General features: G+C 36.0%; 1 long non-coding RNA gene across 1 annotated transcript in view; it reads left to right on the top strand.

The window, feature by feature from the left end:
* The window catches only part of LOC143693860 (uncharacterized), a 30,020-nt gene extending 18,599 nt beyond the window's left edge, over window positions 1-11,421 (top strand). The window contains exons 2-3 of the long non-coding RNA XR_013181844.1: window positions 7,891-7,998; window positions 11,383-11,421. This is a non-coding gene — a long non-coding RNA (uncharacterized LOC143693860). The remainder of the gene's footprint in view (window positions 1-7,890; window positions 7,999-11,382) is intronic.
* Window positions 11,422-12,262: the final 841 nt, after the last annotated feature.

Raw genomic sequence — 12,262 nt, 5'->3', positions numbered from 1 at the left:
TTCACTCTATTGCATCTATGAGATAAAAAAAAAAATGGTCCATGAGCTGAACTGAGTTCAGACTTCTGAGGTTCATTATAATGAAAAACCAGCACGGGAAAACCTTAGAATGGAATAAAGCCATACCAAGGTACAGAAAATGATAAAACGGGCAAGTAAAATAAATGGTTTTCTGTGTTGTAGTAACTTCATAGTCTACAAAGCTTTAGATAAAGTTTTAGTTTTCAGGATGTTAGACTCCATGAGGTCTTCCCAGCAGCCTAAGTGAGGTTGGATCAGGTTAAAGTGGCTTCTGGAGTTTCACTTACTGTAACCTGAAGAGCTATCTAGCTGCTTTTGCTCTCTGCTTCCTTCACCCAGCTGGTGGCTGTTGCCAGAAGATCACAATTGATTTCTCTTTCAGAAACGTTTTCTGCCTGCTTAGGTGTGTCTTCATAGAGAAGGCACTGGAGAAGCACCTCAGATTTCCTGGTTTCTAAAATGTAGGTCCTGAAGTTCCCAGAAATTTGAGTCTTTCAGGTTCCAAACTGCCACCAAGCTAGAAAGCATACCAAGGGAGTAGGTAACTACAATTCTCAGCTCCACAGTTTTTCAGCATATCTTCTGGGAACTGCTGAGTTAACTATACCAGTTCTGTTGAGATGATCCTGTCAACTCCATGTGACTTTCATGGCAAACTATTAAAGGCTTGTGAAATAAAATATTCTGATATTTTGCTCCTCCTGTAAGCAAAACTAATTACAACAAAAAGTTCCATCTAGGTTTATTTTAATAATTGAGAAATCTATTTATCTGGGCAAGGGAGACCTTGGTCTGTGCAGAAGTTCCTTTTAGTTTCCTGGCCAGAGCAAAGCCATTCCACCTCTTCCAAACATTTGGTATTGTCAGGTGGGAGAGGCTCAAAAAGAGACCTAAATGTATCATTCTTCCACTCTGGGGACCAAGAACAGGCACAGAGATGGATCTTAGAGATTCCAGGGCTGTTAATAGTTTCTTGGTCTGAGCCAGAGCGGACATATCATAACTGGGATACACACAAATGAGAAAACTCTCAGAAGCTGTAGCACTGGGATGGGGAAAAGAAACAAACCTATAGCTGTAAATTCACACTTCTCAAATAAAGTGTGGGGAAAGATAGATACAGGAGAGTAGAGACAAGGCATTTTTAGAAACACACTTCCTAATAATACATTTCATTTCTAAGGGTTGTAGATAGAATAAATATCATACCTGTTAATAAGCACATCCAAGGGTCACAGTTCTGAAGAGTTTGTTTTGGCTGGTTTGGTATATAATTGAATATAATTTCTAGTTCAGTTTTATTTTTAGGCTGAAAAGAATCTTATAAAAGCCAATCAAATGTTTAGCTTAATGTATACTGTCAAGTAGAATACAAATTCCTCAGTTAGCACTTCATACAGCATACATATACTTTACCACATTTCACAGAGTAAAGCAAATAAAACTGGTTTGATTTACAAATTTTCACTCAGGGTCAAATACAGTGTATATTAAATCATAAGCATCCTGTACAGCTTGCTAGTAAGCAAGTGAGAGAAAAGAAAAGCTGAAGAGAAAATGAAGACTGGAATTTAATTGCATCCCACTATTCATCTCATTTCCACTTTTTTATATTAGAATGCTGGAAGCAAGCCTTGGCAAGCTACCCAAAAACTCTTGCTGATCCTCTTTTATAGCCCTCTTTTTATTAATCTTCCTCTTTGCAATGGTAATTGAACTTGCCATATTTCAATTCTGAAAAATATTGCAATATTTGAACAATATTACTGGTTTATGTTGACATATTACTAGGAATTTTCACCAATCACATAAAATTTTAGTTTTGATAAGTGTAACATACATGAAGAGTTTATCAAAGAGAGAATGAATTCATCCTCTTTTTTTCTCTTTATTTCCCATGTTGAGATTGCGACCGAATCACCAAAGATGTTTTAAAGTCCATGTTTTATTCTGGAAAACAAAACCAACTGTTCTTTCTGAAGGTTGTGAGCCTATACATCCTCTGGAGGATGTTCAGCTCCTCAGACTGAGCTGCCATGGATGCAGGCCCTGCCGTGGCTCTTTCAGTCCTTCACTACCTGGGCACGATGCTGAGCAGCTGCTTCAAAACATCCTTTCATTTCTAAGCTCTGCATACACCATTCCTGTCTGTGACCCTGAGCTACCTCCCATTTCCTTTTCCACAGCCTTCTCCATCAGCTTCAATTCTTTCTATTTCACAGGTATCCCATTGCTTTAATCCAGGATGCCTCTTCTACTCTGACCACCCCATTTACCAGTTAGATTTTGATCTCACTTAATACTCATTTATGTTTTAAGATACAGCTAATCCATTTAATCTCAGCACTTTCCAACAAATTAGGAAAGAGGTAAGTTGAAGCCATCCCTTGCTATGTTTTTTTACTCTCGTTTGTTTATGTGGTATTAGAACACTTGATTTGTGTGCTATTTTGTGCAGCCAATGCCTTTCAGAACAAGCCAGACTTACTATAGGTCAATTGCAAAGAGCATCTGTAGGAAGAATATTCCAGAGAACCAAACTGTCCTAAAATAGAGGTATTTTTTGGCACAATTCCTGGGTCACTCTTGTTAAAATCTAGGGTGTGACTCATAACTGGCAGAACACATTAAGGCTCTTATGTTCCTGAAAACAATCTGAGTATCAAGCCAGACAAAGTTATCCTGTATTTTCTTTCACATTTAGGATTAAAAAATTAAAATTCAATTTGGACTGTACAGATGTCTCAGAGAGAAAAGCACTGACACTGTTTAAAGACATTGATTGTCTTATGATTCACCAAAATCGTCATTGAAACCACATGAAAAGCTAACACGTGATTCACTTTTGGACTCCATATTCTGAAAATCCACAATCTACAACTGTGTTTTATTTATCAAAAAGCTGAATGACATTATTAAAACAGGTATTTGTTTAATAATTCTACTGGTATTTATTTCAGTAATGGTTATATCAGAATGGCTTTGTGCTATGACATTAGTTTTAGAAAAAAAAGACACACAATAATTTAATTTTAAAACTGAAATGCTCAGGGACTGAGGTTAATAAAGAGCAAGTATTATGCATGAACATCTTTTTATTCATACTTAATATTCATTATAATTATGGGTAGAAAGCATTTTAAAACATTCTAATTTTTTAAATATTCAAATTCATAATGAGCTGTATAAAATGCATCCTCTTATACCATTAATAGTCTAATTCCCATTGACACAGTAGACCTTTCCAATCATATCCATTTTTAAATACTCAGACTAAGATGAGAGATTTATGCAGGTCAGTCTGTCATATGCGTCTGGAATAAAAATCTGTAATCATGTACTTTTGTAGATTAAGAAAGATGGAAACACTGTATGCCAGAAAATAGGCAAGAATCTTTGGTACGCCTGTGTTAAACTCTCAAATTCCTTCTGCCTTTTAAAGTAATACAAGAAAATATGCATTTTTTAAGAAAATGTCTGAATTCTACCTCTTTTACCTCTCCCCGTCTTTCTCTAGATTTAAAGGGCAACAGTTTGCAATATGCCTCATCCATATCATCACACAAAACCATATTGGAGCCTTTCCAGTTTCCTAATGGAATTTTTCCTTTCTAAACTGCTAGTCTAGCTAGAGACTTTTCATCCATTCAAATATGACAGATCTGAAAATAAGGATTTCTTGTTTCTTAATCTCTATCTGTTGAACCACAGTTATCACAAGATTACTGCTATTGACTGTATTTATACAGAAGATATAATAATCTCTCTATGCTTTCTCTTTTCTGTTGAGTGAAATTTGACTTTCTGAGGGAAAAAGTACAATCACTTTTTAAGACTCTTCTTTAAAATTCCATTTGTCAGAGGGGTTAACAGTTTCAAAGAAGATTTGAAGTAGTTCTTCTGTCTCCTACAGGCTAGCATTTAGGAAACAACAAAGTACTGCATAGTTTGCCTTGGATTGTTTGACAGCACAGTAGGCTCTAAGTGTTCAGTGTTTATATTTTTATTGAGGAACTGAAAATATTTAGGGTTGGTTCTAAATTTACCTTGGCAGTGAGGTTTTCCCTAGAAGTGATGACATCTTAAGTAAAATGGAAAGGATATTTTTGTTTTTCAAGTGTCATTGTTTCTTCAGCACCAGCTTGCCAGTGGTTTTTTTAAATTTTCATTTAGAATTCAATGTGTTTGAAACAAGGTAAGTGCAAAATGAATGTTCTCAAAGAGATAAATTCCAGTTTGTGATATGAAGATCTCTTTCCAGATAGGCAGTGATGATTGTAGTTGTTTGCAATATTCTTTGAAAAAAGCACTCATGTACAACTCCAACAATGGTTTCATGCTACCCACAGCATTAGTCAAATGTCTTAAAAATGAAATAGAATCAAAGTAATTGCAAAATAGGAAAATTATTGAAGGTTTAAAATGTTTAGAGAAAACTTACTGTCCCCTGAATGATCTTGAAACAGCTTTTTTTTACACATAAGATCAATTTAGTGTAGAGCAAGAGGAATACCTACATGTCTGGGAAGATCAGGATTTGGCCCCATATAAAAATTCTTTGATTTAGAAGCTAAAGACTTTTTTACAACATTACTAGCCAACATTATAAACTTGCAACTGTACATGCACATTTTTAACAAGAAGCTTACCTTGATTGAGTCAAGATGTTAAAACACATGAAAGAACTTGCATGATAGGAGAAAAGAATTTGTGGATATAAATACAGAGAACCATAATGATGTTAAAACTTAATGATGAAACATCTGATCCTTTTAATGAATGACCTGTGAAAATCCTTCCACCTCCAGTGACCTGCGTAATGCTTTGTGTTATGTAGTAATAATGAATACAGGCAGGCTTCATATCAGAGGAAGGATACAAAATTCACAAAAAATTTCTGAATAATAGAGTACATAATATTTTCAGGTCTCAGCACACTTTCTCTAGAGATTATCACTTTTCTCTATATGGTACTGCACTGTAAGCATAACTTAAATGCCTGACAATGGGAGTACAAATTGCTTAATGATATGTTGCTAAAATTATTTTATAATGAGAAAAAATTACTTTCCTTAATATTAGGGAGAATGAAAGAAGAAACAGTCAAACATTTTCTGTCTGTAGTTAAACTATTAAATTCATATTTAGCCACTTGAATTCTAATGCCTTTATTTTTAAAAATTCTAAGTACCAGTTCCTCAGTGGGCATCACTGAAATCAATTAATGATTGACATCTCTGGAAATCAAGCCCTCTATTTAAATGCCAGGGGCACAGACGTTTCCCAAGGGTACATACAAGATATAAGGGTAGTTATTTGATATCTGCAGCTTGTGACTAAGCTTGAGCTCAGAGACTCATGATCAGAATACTCAGTGCCAGGCTGTAATTATGTTCAGGTTTGGATCATGCAGCAGAACATCTGAGCTGATAGCACCATCAGGTCATGATGTGGATGGGAACAACCACTGTCCTCTCCTAGCCACCCTGTCCTCCCAGCAAAAATATTTGTTTGTCTTGTAGTAATATCATCTTGTCCAGATGAGTCACCAAGCAGGGTCCTTCCTAAAGCATCTTAGGTCACATAAAGCAAGAGAGAATCATGTAAAGAACACTCTGTCCAGGCTGACATATTGCTGTCAGTGCAGATGAATGGAGAGGTGATAGAGATCACTGCTTCAGTAGGCTTCAGTCTGCTCCTTGACTCAAGCAATTTATGACTGTATTGACATAACCTGGCAGTTAATTTAAGGTCCTGCATGTAGAATGTCACTTTTCAGTTTAACTCCTGATTTTAATTGTGATTTGGTAGCTCAGAGTAGCAAGGGTAAGAAATATGTGTCAGATTCTTAGAAATCTTAGAAGTAAACCTGTTTTAAATAATCACCGTTAATGGTCATTGTATTATGTTACTACAGTAGGCAAAACAAAAGTCTAGACTTAAAGGGAGACAAGCTGAATAACATTTTCCACTTTTTGTGCATAACAATCTGGAATGCAACCTGAAGAACAATAAATAAGATTTAATAATATTGTCTGGTTTAAGTGGGGGAAGTTATTCCTGTGTTGGTGTTCTTAAAACATCCAGCTACAGGATTGATTTTAAGCCCTTTAAATATACCAGCAAAAAGTACTTATGTAATCCTTCAAGCAGAAGGAAAAAGGATATATTCTGTTTATAACACACTAAGTAGGCAGATGTCTCTAAAGTAGATTCCACTTCAATGCAAGACTGTGATACCAATTAGAAAGCATATGCCATATTGCCTTGACATCCTGTTACTAAATGCTGATGAAAGTTTATGATCACAAGTGAAATATGTAAAGCAGGACTGAAAATAATCTTTCAAATTAAAACTGTTAAAATATATACTGTGCAGAATGCACACCAGGTGTTCTGCAATGCAGGCTCCAGGGATTTATTTCTGTGGGGTTTGTGGAGTACAGCAACAGATTTCAATGCTGCCTCAAGTACCGAGACACATCAGCTTCCATATTTTTCTTGTGAAGACTAATACCAATAACAGGTGACCAAGTTACAGTAAAAGATGATGACAGGTGTACTGGAGTTTGATAGCAAAGCTATGGTTGCACCATGGTACGGAAATTGATTGGGAACCAGAGCCTCCCAACTATTTTGAGTTCAGGCATGTTTTCTAGCACCCCTTAGTACCTTGATCCATGATCATCCAAACTGCTGCTCATGCTGCAGCTTTCCTCCTGCTCCTGTTGAAGGTGGCCATGGAGACCTGAACCTACTCAGGGCCTATGATCACCCTGTGTCTGATACTGGCACGGATGGCAATTTGTCATGTGCTGAAATCTTGAAGCCGGGACTCTGTTTCAGTTCTCCAGTTTAATGTCTACAACAAGGTTGCCATTAAACTTCTGACTTTCCCAGGAATGGATCGATTACACTGTATGTTGTATTTTAACTGCAAGGCTTGATGCAGGGCTCATTGGGCCTAAAAGTGCAATCTCATGTTCCCTGTTATGCTGCTTTGATTAAAAATGGGGATATTATTTCTGCATTTTCCTTTGTTTCCTAAGCTCTCAAATTCATATTCTAAGACCAAAAATGTTTATCAGAACTAGTCTAATGCATTTCATAGCATGGGTTATCAAATTCCAGGGTTTTTCCCTTCACTGAGAGCAAAATCTGATGTGTTTAGAAGGGCTAAGAGTCTGAGCTGAAGACAGTCAAAGACAGAAAATCCATCTCACATGTTCTGATGCTTATTCATATTCAGCCATAAGGAAAATAATGCTATTCCATTTTCAACGTTTCAGTAAATCCCAACCATCTTTGTTGTTTTCTTTAAACACTGAAGGATGAATGCCTTATCCAGCAAAACTAGGTATGTGCTATGATCAAATCAAATCATGGTCTTAATTTTAGTATTATAATTAGGTAGAACACATAGACCTACCTTTCTTAAGCCCTGAAAGTGTTCTTATTAGTTTTTCATGCACCATTTCCTTTTACCATTTCATTATTTTCAATACCAGCTTTTTGAAGGACATGTATACAGGAAATGGTTTTTGTATTTTAGTATCTCTTTGAACAATGCTGAATTCAGAGCTGTATCTTTTGTCACATTCATTTTAAAATCAACATTGCTCAATTTGTGTTCTTCTGTCACTGCTAGCTCCTAGTTCAGTTCAGTGTGTTTCCCCACTTTTAGAAATTAGTTGACCACATATTAATCCATTTGCCTGAATTTTGCTGGTCTTGTATGTGATTTTTTTTTAATTAAGATATCATGGAGCAGTAACCTAAATGCACTAAACAGAATGGTGTTGATGTAATAAGTGTTTCTGTCCTTTCATGCCCTTTATTAATATTTTTTATTCTTTATCAACTTTTCAGTTAATCCAGTTGGTATTGCTACCATAATAACCAATTTATAACCAACTCCATAAGCCCACTTTAAGTGTTGGCGATGGGAAGAAAATTTTCACTCTACCAGGAATTGTGGTGAGCACTTCTTTCCCATCCTTTCTTTTTCCCATCTTTCTGCTCTCTGCAATTCCAAACAAAATTTTAAGATTTATTGAGATAAATATTACATAATTGTCCTGATTTCAGCCAAGGACCAGGTTAATTTTCACAGTAGGCATGAGGGGGCAGAGCCAGGAGCTGTGTGGGTATGGCCAAGATGTTGTGTTATTCCATATCTTTCATCATGGCCAGGGGTGGGGAAAAGGGACTCTCTCTTGCTTCCTAGAAGTGGGAGGTGTTCCTTTCCCATGGAGCAAGTATGGTGAGCAGCAGGTAAATATAATGGGCTGAAGGGTCCAGGCACCATTGTTCATTGCCTTGGGGCCACACCAGTCAGGTTAAACAGTGAGCAATTTCTGCATGTAAATCACTCCGGTTTTGTATACCTTTGTTATTAGTACTGTTGCTGTTCATTTTCATATCTCATGGCTGTTTCCAGTAAATTTTTCTCATCTCAGTCCATAATCCCTGCCTTTTGTCTTTCTCAACAGAGGAGAGAGGGTGTCTGGTCCTAAACCATCATATTTATTAGTTTTCAAAATCTCAATTTACCACATAAGACAAAGACAGCGTGGAAGAACTCCAAACATATTCATGCATCCCAGGAAACATCTCGGTTTTGATGAATCACACCCAGTGATTGAATTCCTCATCTTTACCAGATGAAAATGTAAATTCTCACTCTTTCAACATACTGAAGTATTCATTAAATCAATTTTCCTTTTAATCATTATTACAAATTTTATCCCATCTATCTTATAATTAGGACATCATAATTGTAGATTTTATTACATCTATGTTTGAACTCAAGGATCCTGCCAGAAAACATGCCCCTGATGCCTTTGTTTCCTTTTCAGTTTCCCCAAACTATTTTGTTCTCATTTATACAGTCTTTTTTTTGCTTCCTCCCAACACTTCGCATTCCCTGTACTTATTTTGCTGTTACTGCTTTTTCTTTTCTTTCACCAAGTTCCTGCTAAATACCTTTATTCCAAACTACTTTCTGCATTTTTTTCATATGTTTCTCCTTAATTACAGTAGAAGTTATTTGCTATTTATGAAAAGATCTAATAAAACAAGTTTTTCTATAATTTTTTTCCTTTACTGTTGACTTGAACAAGAAATCTATGTAGAAATTTTTGAATACTGTTAACGAATTGCAGGTTGAGAAAGACTTAGATTAAAGAGAAAGAACAGGGAAAAAACCCAAACTACAGAAACAGCATCTTATCTCATGACAATTGCAAAACAGTCTAATCTTAGTCAGCATATATTTTCATTGGCCTCCATCATTCTGTGTTTACTTTCTCAAACCTCTGAAAGCATCTTGCTTTTCATATTAAAATCTAAAGAGAAAAAGCGTTGTTTTCCTACAAGTTGCATCAATCAGGAATTGCATGCTTTTGATAGATCTTGGCCATGTAATAGATATAAAAAATATATGTAGTGTTTATAGCCAAACAGTAAGATGCATTATAAAAACATTATATCCATTAATGAAAATAGTGAATTGTCCAAAAGCTGTGCTGGATAAATTCTGCATCTTTAAATTTGTAGCAGTCTTTGAAGGATTCTTGTACCATCTGTAATCCAATTTATAACATTTAACTGCATATGATTTAAATGAATATTTCTAAAGCATTATACATACTTTTTTTTCCTATCAAATTCATGTGTGTTACTGAGGTTTTCCTCTGATTACCTATAAACAACTAGAATTATTATTAACTTTTAAGTGGTCTGAGCATGATTAAATAAACTATATTGCCTAATGCATGTACTCATTTGCATATTCCTGTAATCTGTTTTAAAGTCAGTTGCTCTGAATCACAGGTAACATTTTTCTCCATGTCTGATTGTTATTACAATTATGAACGTATTATTTGATTTTTGATATCATTTTCAGAAAAAAAAATGTTTCTTCATACTCAAAACCACTGTTGTCTTAGGTTATATCATTGGTCTTAGTTGTCTCCAATGTTATTTTCCCCTCTCATCTGCTTTTCTACTTCTTTTGATCACAAAGATCATTTATAGTCTTTAAGTTAGTGGTGGAAAGCTTGAAAATATTCTTGGAAAAAGTAGCAAATTAAATATGAATGCTTAGTGGGACTGAACTAAATATATGAGTGGTGAGGAGGAAGGTCGGCAAATATGGTTGCTGTCTTTGGTTTTAATACATGTAACAATTTCATTCAAGAGCTGTGTACTCCCATTACTATGATTTGCCAGCCTCATACATTCCTAGAATATGCAGAAGGAATTTGTGCTTTCCTGTGTTGTGAAGCATATACGATCTTATGTTTTTACTGTAAACTCTTTTCTGGCCATTATCTCAACTAGTGCTATGTTTAATCATTGTTTTCTCTCAAAAACATGTACAGTGTTGGAAATATACATGAAGTTTTATAAAAAGAGCTTTTAAGTCTCCTAGATTCTGTGCAAGGCTGAGGCCACTGAAGGGTACAGAAGGTAAAGATTGGCTTGATATTACACTGTTTGAGGAGGGATGACAAGAAGCCAAGATCCATCAGGTCTGGCATATGCTTTGCCTCATTTGTTTCTCTTCTGCCGCGATCTGGTGGCACAGATGCAAGGAGCCAGTTCTGTTGAGACAGCAGGAAAGATTTTCTTCTCATGGAACAAAGTCTGCTGGTACCTGCTAACGGTGCGATGACAGGGTACAAGTATAACTGATGTTAGGCTTCTCTAAGCTTCAATGAGAACAAAAATTAGGAATACCCCCCAGCTGGCAGAACAAAGGAAATATGAAATACAGAAGAACTTCAATATCTACTTGAAGTCTTGAATGGATATCATCACCCAATCTACTATACTTGTTCAGTACTTAAATAGCACATTTTTAAGCAGTTGAAAAGGTGCAAAACATGCTATTAGAAAAATAACTGTGTGGTAGACTCAGAGTTAACACAAACTTAGATTTTCTTAATTCTTTTCAGGTAACAAAGAATTCAGGAATCCACAGAATACTTCAGCAATATATAAATTATGTACCAGTACATTAGTACTAGCAATATATAAATTATGTACCAGTACATTATCAACTATTATAGCTTAAAATTTCTGGACAAGCCTTATTGTGCCTATAAACTTCCTTCATATTAAGTTATGGCAATAGAGTCATATACAGAGTTGGCCAAAAAATGTCTAGAACTTTCCCACAGTTAGTAGTCAATGAACTGCTGAGTTACTTCTTCGTATTTTTCAAGTCTCAAACTATGAAGCTAAACTGGTAGCAATGGAAGAAAAATTTTTAAAGTATTGGTGATAAAGGTGATCAAGAAGTTCCAAGCAGCACAGAAGTGCTTCCTTACTTTCCTTTATATTTCACATTTCTAGATCCTTCCTGACTGTGCACAGAATACTGAATACCTTGAGCCTTTCATTCGTGTCAAAGCAAACCTATTTACCATTTACCTCGGGAATGTGAACCGTCATCTAAACAATTTTGCTGGAATAAAAGAGTATTTGCTGATTTAAAGCAGAGGACTGATGCAAGCTGAATCTTGTTGCGGTAGGTTGCTCTTTTTTCTCTTACTTTGAACATTGATCTTATGGGAACACTTGCATCCTCAAATGCAGTTACACAGCAGTGCTTTGCATGGACATGGTTTGGTTTTGTGTCACTTACGTGCTCTGGTGGCCGCTGCTACTTCAGAGCAGTGTTGTGGGAAGACCAAAAGGCATTATGGCAAAGAGTAGAGTACCTCAGTATGACAAAGAGGGAGGAAGCCACAAAGGGAGGAGAGGCCCTTTGGGACACAAGTGCAGTATTGAGAAGCCCCAAGAATCTCTAAAGTGAAAGAGAAGCTTGTATTTTTTAAGATCTGAGATGAAGGGGGTCTTGAATTATGACCCTTCTGTAGTCCTAGGTCACTAAAGATCACTTGCTGCCTATTCCTGCTCCCTACTTCTCGAAGAGAGACAGATGTAACCCTGTCACCAAAGGAGCACAGGTTTCTTGGTCATGTGGTGGCAGCCTCAATCGATCCTGTTCTTAGGAAGCTTTAAATTCCTAGCTCCCTCTGTACAGTGGTCTTTCATATTGACTATATTCTCAATTAAAGGTTTAAAGAACATTTAAAGGTTTAAAGAACATTGTACCTTAAGGTACAACACAGAACTGATTGACCACCTGCACATACTTTTATCAAACAAGTAATGGAGTAGCACCATCATGAGTTTTTGTCAGCAAAATAAGCCACCTTTCTTTCTTAGA

This window comes from Agelaius phoeniceus, chromosome 4 (assembly GCF_051311805.1).
Source record: "Agelaius phoeniceus isolate bAgePho1 chromosome 4, bAgePho1.hap1, whole genome shotgun sequence".
NCBI classification, from domain to species: Eukaryota; Metazoa; Chordata; class Aves; order Passeriformes; family Icteridae; genus Agelaius; species Agelaius phoeniceus.
Note: the sequence above shows the minus strand (reverse complement) of the source record. Positions and strands in the feature narration are given on the sequence as shown.